General features: G+C 39.1%; 1 protein-coding gene across 1 annotated transcript in view; it reads right to left on the reverse strand.

The window, feature by feature from the left end:
• Window positions 1-10,402, reverse strand: part of NET1 (neuroepithelial cell transforming 1) — a 50,096-nt gene that overhangs the window by 38,745 nt on the left and 949 nt on the right. The gene's annotated exons all lie outside the window — the stretch shown is intronic.

Genomic DNA, 10,402 nt, shown 5'->3' on the forward strand with positions numbered 1-10,402 from the left:
TGATTTTTTTTAAAAATTATGATTTAATAAACCAAATAAAAAGCTCTGAATAACTATATGAGACAAAGGTCTCAAGTAAGATTAAAATTTGACTAGGATTTTGTTCTTTACTACTAAGTGACACATTTTTATTCTGTCATCTTGCCATTCAAGGTAAAGAAACAAAGAATCCTTATGACAAAAATCTGTCTTCACCTTTATAAAATAGAAACCTCTATGTTTATAAAACATGTAGAAAATCACAAAACATAGCTAGCAGAGGAAATAAAGTTTATAAACTATACTTATGAGAAAAGCAAAGGCTATTTATTCAGAGCCTGCTACGGCAAGGGAGATGGCCACCATCACTTGCGTTTAGGCAGACTCAAAGGCAGGCTGAGTAATGAGAAAGCTTTACAGTGGAAAAAAGGGAAGGCTTCAGGTGTACTCTGACTGGCAGGGCGAAGCTGTAGGCAGGCTAACTAGGACTAGGGCATCCTATGTGATTTACTGGGTGCAGATTTGATTTGCTCTAGTTGGTTTTAAGTTGGAAGCAAGGACAAAAATTAGGGAAGCTGGCAGTTACTGATCAAGTCCTGGCCATCTGGGACCCATTATTACAGAAGTTACTGCACTTAGCTTCCTGCATTGTCAGGCCATTGTCCACTTGTATATTCTGTCTCTCACCCTTGACCCTCATAAGGGGTCTATAAGTTACAGAAAACCACCGATGGCCATTATTTCTACAAATATTTACAAGCTTAAATCAAACACAGGGGCTTTTGTAGTTTTCTAAGCTAAATATAAAGCAGAAGTTTATTTGACAAGGAACACAAGTGAAAACAGCTACAAGGAGAAATGATAGCAAAATGGCTACACAGAAGAATTAATACTTAAGTAATAATAAAGCTGAATCAAAGAGAAATAGCAATTAGCAAAGCATACAAGAGCCAGGAAGGCTCTGTGGGGAAAGGGAATAGTACATGTTAAGGGGGAGTGAACTGAATTATATTCAGGAAACTGCAAGTAGTTCCTTACGTTTGAGTATCAAAAGAAATTAAAAAGGGCTAGATCATGATAAAAGGCCTCACATACAATCCTTAAAGAGTATGGACTTGATCTTGAATATGTACGGCAACTGTCAGCAATTGAGTTCTAAGTAACAAGAAGGCTGGATTGGAAGAAGGCCACACTGGTCAGGAAGACAAGTTAAGAGGCAGTTCCAATATTGCTTACAACAGATGGTAAGGGGCAGAGGGACAGCAGCAAGGTTAGAGAGGAAAAGCAGACCAGAGACAGGGCTCAATGGCATAACTGGATGGAGAATTCTCCTTTTCCTCCCTAGGCCTGTTCAGTTACTATTAAGGTTCCCGGCATAGCGAAATAGAATGACACTAATAATAATTAGAAACAGATGCACAAAGATCTTAAGATATTTAAAGCAAACATTTCCTAAATAATTACTTGGAGCTCAAAAAATTTTTTGAGGGCCTCTTCAGTGGAGCTGAATAACCTAAGGAACTGATGATTTCTTGCCACTGCAGAAAAGTCAAGCAACAATGAAGAAAATAGCATGATTTTTGATAAAACACTAAGACATCAGCAATAAATTATAATTCATATGACTAAAGAATACATGGGGGGCTTCCCTGGTGGTGCAGTGGTTGAGAATCTGCCTGCCAATGCAGGGGACATGGGTTCGAGCCCTGGTCCGGGAAGATCCCACATGCCACGGAGCAACTAAGCCCGTGTGCCACAACTACTGAGCCTATGCTCTAGAGCCTGCATGCCACAACTACTGAAACCCACGTGCCACAACTACTGAAGCCTGTGTGCCTAGAGCCCGTGCTCTGCAACAAGAGAAGCCACCGCAATGAGAAGCCCGCGCACCACAACAAAGAGTAGCCCCCACTCACCGCAACTAGAGAAAAGCCCGCGCGCAGCAACAAAGACCCAACGCAGCCAAAAATAAAAATAAATAAATAAATAAATCAAAAAAAAAAAAAGAATACATGGATATAGTATTATAGTATACATAGATAATATCAATAATATTATAAGCAAATGCCAAAAGACTGCAGGGAAAACAGGACCTTCATACCTTATGAGTCCATAGAGCACACTTTTTAGAAACACTGCTCTAGGTAAGTGCTATCATATACTACACGGTTAAAAAGAGCCACCAGTAGGGACTGGGCTGAGAAGCAACAATTATGATTTCTCAGAAGATTATTTTTAATGTAATACAAATATTCATTACAAAGTAGTAATCATAGTGGCACTTAAAATAGTCAATAAACACTTCCTTTCAGGTATAAGACAAGTATTAAGGAGAACACAAAACCAAAGCTATTCATTTCTTTATTCCCTAGAATTGTCCATACTGACCTTAGAATGAATTTGATGTTTGAAAGCTGGAAAGAATTAGCTGTTCAGAATTTTAAATAGGTCAACAAACTGGAAAAATATTTCCAATTGGATGGCAAGATTCTTTCCAGCACCAGTTGTAATCAGCTTTACAGTAATGCTATTTTTTCCTACTTCAATAACAAGTACCTATTTATTTTGAAAACTCATGTAAAACAGGAACCCAAAAAACAAATTGTGCCCTGAAAGCATGTGAGTCAGTGCTAGCTTTCAAAAATCTCGGAAAGATATATAGTCATTTTTTCACAGGGGTCAGACTCAAAATGTAACACAGCTATTTTAAATCCTTGTGGGAAAAATTTTTGATTTCATAAAACATTAAAAATGGCCTTTCTAGAAGATACCCAGTACAGTCCATTTAAAAGGAAGCTCAGGGCTTCCCTGGTGGCGCAGTGGTTGAGAGTCCGCCTGCCAATGCAGGGGACACGGGTTCGAGCCCTGGTCTGGGAAGATCCCACATGCCGCGGAGCGACTAAGCCCGTGAGCCACAATTACTGAGCCTGCGCGTCTGGAGCCTGTGCTCCGCAACAGGAGAGGCCGCGATGGTGAGAGGCCTGCGCACCGCGATGAAGAGTGGCCCCCACTTGCCGCAATTAGAGAAAGCCCTCGCACAGAAACGAAGACCCAACACAGCCATAAATAAATAAATTAATTAAATAAAATTAATTAATTAATTAAAAAAATCCTTTAAAAAAAAAAAAAAAGGAAGCTCAAAGGCTGAAATAAGAAGTGACAGTTCTTCATCTTTTCAAGAATTTTTGTCCAATCCCCTTTTTTCATATATCCAAATAATTATAACATTTAAAGCATAAAATAAATACCTAAAGGAACTAGCTTGGTATATTAATTGTGTTTCCTACTAACCCCATTGTGATTATTCCTTGGCCTCTAACACACTTCCTTTTGTATCATTTGGTGTGTTTTCAAACTATTATTTTTACACTAAACTAAATTTAGTCTAAACAAAGCATAATTAAAATGGCAAAGTTGATGTTCAAAAGAAAATCATCCTGTTATTTCATTCTTAAACCAAATTGTATTTTCAGAGATTATGACTTGTGTCACTGCCCTCCTCTATCATGGCAGGTAATTAAGAGCTGAATTGGATTTATAATGGCAGATTTATAAATGGCAACATTTTCACAAAGTGTACCAGACAATATAAGTGACTATTCTAATTAAAAAGGAAAATAAACCACAAAAATATAAAGATACTGGCTTATAATAAGATAGGTATTTAAGGTTTTACAATGAAAACAACCAAACTGAGTTAGCAAAGTAATGTTTTTTAAAAAGCGAGCAAAATAGAAGGGCTAATGATAGGAGTATAGCAGAGTAGGTCACTGAAATTAGCAAAAAAGAAGACTTGAGGCATAGGGGCATTTGAAATATGACAAAGCATAACTGAAAAGTTTTTGGGATGCCTCCAGATCTGTTAAGAAAAATTACTTCCTATGTGAAAACAAGAAAGAACACAGTAGTACTGATATGCAGCTGTTGGGTGCAACTCAAACACATTTCTCAGCCTGATTACAAACAACTATACGTAACTCACAGATAGCTAAATTAAAAATGTAATCTGTAAATGCCAAGGGTACCATGAATGTATCAATCTTATAGAACGAATGGTGTAAACTATTCTTTATAGATAACATTTGCTGGTATTTGGGGTGCTGAACTACTCAGGGTCTCAAGTGCTTTTCAAATTAGACAAACAATGACAAAATTCACTTATTTGGGTCTAATATCTGAGGAAGTAGACTTCTCCTACTGTTTTGACTGCTTAGCATCTTGAGGGATTGTCTCCTCTCCCCTTTGGAAAGAGCCTGGTGGAGCTGATAATCATGTAGACTATCTCCTCTACCACACTGGGGTTTTCTCACCTGTATCTGAGAGTCCCAAATAACAGATACATCTTGGAACATCTCTAGTCCAGAACACAGCTGAGCATCTAGAAACCAGCATGCACACACACATTCCAGACATCACAACATCCTACACTAATACTCAAGACTATCATTCAATGCCTTTGCGTTACGAATTTCTAATATACTTATCAGGTTGCCTTGCCCACAGCATCAGATTCAGGAGAGAGGGTACAGGGGATAATGCCAGCAGCAAGTAATAGTGAGGGAAGAGAAAAATATCTAGAAGCTACGTCGTTAAAGGTCTAGTAGCCTTTGGAAAACAGTTTGGCAATTCCTTAAAAAGTTAAACATAAGCTTACCATATGACTCAGCAATTCCAGTTCTAGGAATCTACCCAAGAGAAATGAAAACATATGTCCACACAAAGACTTGTATGTAAATGTTTACAGCAGCATTATCCGTAATAGCGAAAACTGGAAACAATTCAAATCTCCAGCAACTGGTAAATGGAGTAACAAAATGTGGAATATTCATTTCATATAATGGAATACTATTTAGCAGTAAAATGGAATGAAATACTGATACATGTCATAATATGGACAAACTGCAAAACATGCAAATGCAAAAGATTATATATTGTATAATTCTATTTATATGAGATGTCCAGAAATAGAAATTTATAGACATGGAAAGCAGATTAGTGGCTGCCTAGGTCTGGGGGTAGGAGCAAGGACAAACTGCAAACAAACGTGAGGGAGTATTTGGGATGATGAATGTTCTAACAGTGAACTGTGTCTATAAATTTACTAATAATCACTGAATTGCACACTTACAATGGGTGAATGTTATGATATGCAAATTATATCTCAATAAAACTGTTAAAAAGTACAGTCATTTCAATGTGGGAGGAAACAGCCTTAGGAGCTGGTGGGGGCATCCTTTTATTTTCAGTAACTATTAATATAAATAGTAATAATAATGACAATCCCGGATTATCAAGGATTGGCTCAATTTGTGTTTAAACACCCTAATTTAGTTTTTTAAATGTTTTGAAAAATAGTCCATCCAAGAAGTTAAATTCCCTTAAAGGCAACAGGAATCCTCAGCTCTAAGTTAACAGAACAGCTAGCTTGGCTTAAGAATATACCTTTAACCCTGGATGTCCATTCTACAAATTCATCAGTTTCACTAGGAAAACAAAAGTCAAAGATCTAGCATTGTGCTGTTACCAGCTATACTGTACCACCTCTACAAAAACTGACAACAGAGCTAATTGCTAAATATTCCTTGATAGAGAGTAAGTAAGTTATAGCTCTAGTGCTTCCTGCAGAAAACAAAAATAATGACACTTAAGATTTCTGGAGTATTTGCTGTGTATAGGTACTATTCTAATGTTTTACTTTAATTACCTACCATAATTTTCACAACCGTATGAGACATACTATATGAAGTGAGATTTAAAGAGATTAATCACAGCCTTATGAGACAGATACTACTAATGAGCTAGACACTATGAAGTGAGACTTAACAGAGATTAAGTCCTCAAGAGCAAGAGTTTGAACCCAAGGAGTCTGACTGTGAAGCCTAAACTCTTTAAACGCTAATGTTTTATTTGGCTGTGGGTCACAGTCTAAAAGAATGTACATTCCCAGAGAAAATAATTAGCTGAGTCCAAGCTGGGGCTAGAACAAACTCAGTGTCAGGAAAACTGGGCCAGAAAAGCAAGCCGCCTTCTGAGCTATGGGCCACGTGGTGGGGCCCAGGGCTGCCTGAGGACAAGACCCTGGCCTATTACTACCCAGAACAAAAAGAGAGGGACGGTGGCGCAGGGGTTAAGACTCCACGCTCCCAATGCAGGGGGCCTGGGTTCGATCCCTGGTCAGGGAACTAGATCCCACATGAATGCCACAACTAAGGAGCCCACCTGCCGCAACAAAGACCCGGTGCAAATTAATTAATTAATTAAATGAAATAATAAATAAATAAAATTTTTAAAAAACAAAAAAAACAAAAATAGAGGGACAGAAGAGGAAAAAGGAGCGAGAGGCCTGCCACATAAGAGGCAGCCGCAGAGAAAGCTTACACCCCAGTGGATTCCAGATGTCTCCACTCTTTTCTCCCTAATTATCTTGCCCCTGCCATATCCTATAGTAATCACACACATTATGTTCAAAAAAATTTTTTTACCTCAGTGTGAAGCAATCCCCCATATCAATATTTAGCAGAGGCAAATCAGCTTAATAATACGTTATTTAACTTAGTACAGATTTAAAACAGTAAGCCATCTCTCCTAGGCTCTGCACATCCTAGCCATTTCTACTCCCTGCTCATTCTCTAGTCTAGCCAGTTTCTCGCCTGGATGGCTGGGATTAACAATTAGCAACGGATGTGGCTGGAAATGAGCTCCAACCACGTGGATAGGTTGACTAAAGGGCAGGCCCTGTAAACAGTAATATGCACACATGTACGTGTACACACACACACACACACACACACACACACATGCTGCCTAGTTTCACTTTGAATTCCTGACCACAAATTTCAAGTGATCCTCAGTTCTGCTCAGCAACGCTATTAGATTTCCCTTGTCATTTCCTCGCCTACCGTCTGACATAACTATTTCAAACCTTTCTCTCTTTACTCTTCCAATACTCCTTCCCTCACCCCCACCTCACTAACAGTTTTGACCCTGCACCTTATTATATTATATCCCACATATTTACACTGTCCAGTCTACCAACCATAGACCTTTTCTTCTCTCTTGTTATAGTGGATAAGCTCTATTATTTAAGGCCAAGCCCTCCACTTGTACACTGGGTCATATCCTTGGTTCTCTACTCTTAAAAGCAGCCAGAGACAAAGAATCAGAATTAGATATTAAATATAAATGAATCAAGTGTAACGATACAAATTCCAGGGGACTATCCCTTCTGAGTAAGGGAAAACGGCCAGTGTAATAAGGTTGTCTTGAGGAAAAGCAATTGTGTGATCAATCAGGTTGTGAACCAAATTAGCTTTGCAGAGAACAATATTTTTACTTGAGAGAATGACTAACAGATAAACTGTCATTCTCACTTGAGTATTTTGCAGACATTTATCTACAATGAAGTATTGCTGCTGCCAATGATAAAAATTTGGGCTTTCAAATGAAAATTAGAATTTTTTGACAACTGTACCCATCACTATGAGCATGGCATCCTCCCAATACTTAAAAGCTTTCACATGAGATTGGTGGTACTATTAATAATTGTGATTTTCTGATAGCATGTAACAGTATGTATCAACCTTTAGAAGATCTGCTTAACTCCGTGTGCCAATATTTTCCAAATGACAAATGTATAATGTCACAAAATCAAGGATGGGTAAAAAAGATCTATTCAAAGTTTTAACAGACCAATGGATTTTAATGTAACAGAGAATGAAAAGTTCATTGATATGGTTTCAGATTCTAAATTGCAGCCACCTGTTAAGAAACTACCACTTGTCAAGCTCTGGTGTATTATCAAAGAATATCCTCAATTATCTGAAAAGGCTATTAAAGTACCCATGCCTTACTGAACTGAAAATGTCAGGGCAGATTTTCTTTATCTACTAATATACTTCATTCTTTATATACTTCAACTTTATACACTGCAACACATTATATACAAGGCGATATAAGAATCCAGCCCTCCTCTGTTAAGCTAGATTGTCAGATGCCAAACTTATAGAACTGCTGCCCTAGAGAAAACTTATACCTGGTTACACAGATGCACTCACTTTATGAAATTTCACTGAGCAAAACACTTATGATTCATGCCCTCTTTCATTCGACTGTTACACTTCAATAAAACATTTTTTTTAAAAAAAGAGAAAAAAGCAGAAAAAGAGAAAAGAAAAAGGAAAAAAAGAAACTGGTGTGATGAACTCCTTAATAGGAGTCTTATAACATATCCCAAGGCAAACTTCTCTCCAGGTCTTTCCTTTGTAGGAACATGGAAACCCATTCTTCTGGTGCTCAGACCAAAAACCTTGGAATCATTCTTCATTCCTCTTGCTCTTTTTTTTTTTTTTTTTTTTTGTCCTCTTGCTCTTAACTCCACATTTAATCCACCTGCAAATCCCGTCAGCTCTACTTTAAAAATACATCCCAAATATGAATATTTTCCACCACGTCTACCACTTGGATGTCTCAACTGCAATAGCCTCTTAGTTGGTCTCCCGGATTCTATCCTTGCCACATAACAAAGCGATCCTTTTAAAAGACAGATCACATAATTTCCTACTGCTTCCCAACCACGGATTCAAATTTAAAGTCCTTTTGGCGGTCAGCCATATACTACCCGATCTGGCCCCAGCCATCTCTCCGACCTCATCGTCTACCTTTCTGCCCTTTGTTTCACTCCACTCTAGTGACCCTGGCTTCTTTTTTTTATTATTATTTAATTTAATTTAATTTAATTTATTTATTTATGGCTGTGTTGGGTCTTCGTTTCTATGCGAGGGCTTTCTCTAATTGCGGCAAGTGGGGGCCACTCTTCATCATGGTGTGCGGGCCTCTCACTGTCACGGCCTCTCTTGTTGCGGAGCACAGGCTCCAGACGCGCAGGCTCAGTAGTTGTGGCTCACGGGCCTAGTTGCTCCACGGCATGTGGGATCTTCCCAGCCCAGGGCTCGAACCCGTGTAACCTGCATTGGCAGGCAGGTTCTCAACCACTGCACCACCAGGGAAGCCCGACCCTGGCTTCTCTGCAGTCCTTGAACATACCATATAGGATTCTACTTGCACTTACTGCCTTTCTCCCCAAATATTCACATGGCTTTGTTCCTTAATTTCTTCAGATCTCTGTTTAAATATCATCGCTATCATCAGAGAGGCTTTTCTTTGTGATCTTTTAAAAACAGCAACATGACCCTCTCCTTATCTCTATCCCCCTTAGTATGCCTCTTCACAGCATGACCACCTGATATTTTATTATTTATTTCATTATTGTCTTTCCTCCCCAAGCAGACTTTAAGCTTCAGGAGAGCAGGGACTTCATCTGTTCACCAGAATTCCCAGTATCTACAACAATGCCTGGCACTAGGCAGGTGCAATGAATTTAACACTGCCCCACTTGATGTTTTTGAAATTCTATGTTCATTTTCCCTTTACTAGGCTTTCCCGATTCTCCTATTTCTCAGTCTCAGAGATGATGACATCTCTCTCTCTGCTCTTTCACTTCCTCTTAAATATAGGCTGTAATCAGTATAAAAGTTTCAGACAAGGGTTATCGTAAACTTCAAAATAAAAATCAATAGCTAATGAAAAAGATACTGTTCTCTCTGCATGATAACTTACAATGAGTTTATAAATGCCTTGTCCATGAAAGTAAGGTGTTTTCCTTTCTCTCAAAAAGGGATTGGTGGACCTCCCTGGTGGTGCAGTGGTTAGGAATCTGCCTGCCAGTGCAGGGGACACAGGTTCGATCCCTGGTCCGGGAAGATCCCACATGCTGCAGAGCAACTAAGCCTGTGTGCCACAACTACTGAGCCTGCGCTCTAGAGCCTCTGAACCACAACTACTGAGCCCACGCACTGCAACTAATGAAGCCTATGCGCTCTAGGGCCCATGCTCTGCAAGAAGAGAAGTCACCGCAGTGAGAGGTCCGTGCACCTCAATGAAGAGTAACCCCTGCTCGCTGCAACTAGAGAAAGCCTGCATGCAGCAACCAAGACCCAACGCAGCCAAAAATAAATTAATTACATAAATTTTTAAAAAAAAGGGATTGGCACATCCAGGCATGACTGGAATGTAAATTATGTAAGGAACTGCAGTTTATCTCAAGTAATAATGTGAAGTGGACCACAGTGCTTCTGAAAAGATGGAGCAGATGTGGAATTATAGATAAAAATCGACAAATAACAGTTAACATTTGTTGAGAGCTCTCTGTGTACAGGGTTACACACATGACCTCACTGAATTTCACAACTTACAGGAAGTGGGTACTCTTATAATCCCATTTGATGGATGAGGACACAACTTCAGGGATGTAAGGTCCAACTGCCAGTCACTGGAACCCACCCTCTGCAAAACCGTGAGGGGAAAGCCACGCCTTTAGCACTTTTTCACCCTCTCCTCTTGCAGACACAGCCTCTGAAACCCTCAG

The sequence above is a fragment of the Balaenoptera acutorostrata genome, chromosome 3, assembly GCF_949987535.1.
Source record: "Balaenoptera acutorostrata chromosome 3, mBalAcu1.1, whole genome shotgun sequence".
Lineage (NCBI taxonomy): Eukaryota > Metazoa > Chordata > Mammalia > Artiodactyla > Balaenopteridae > Balaenoptera > Balaenoptera acutorostrata.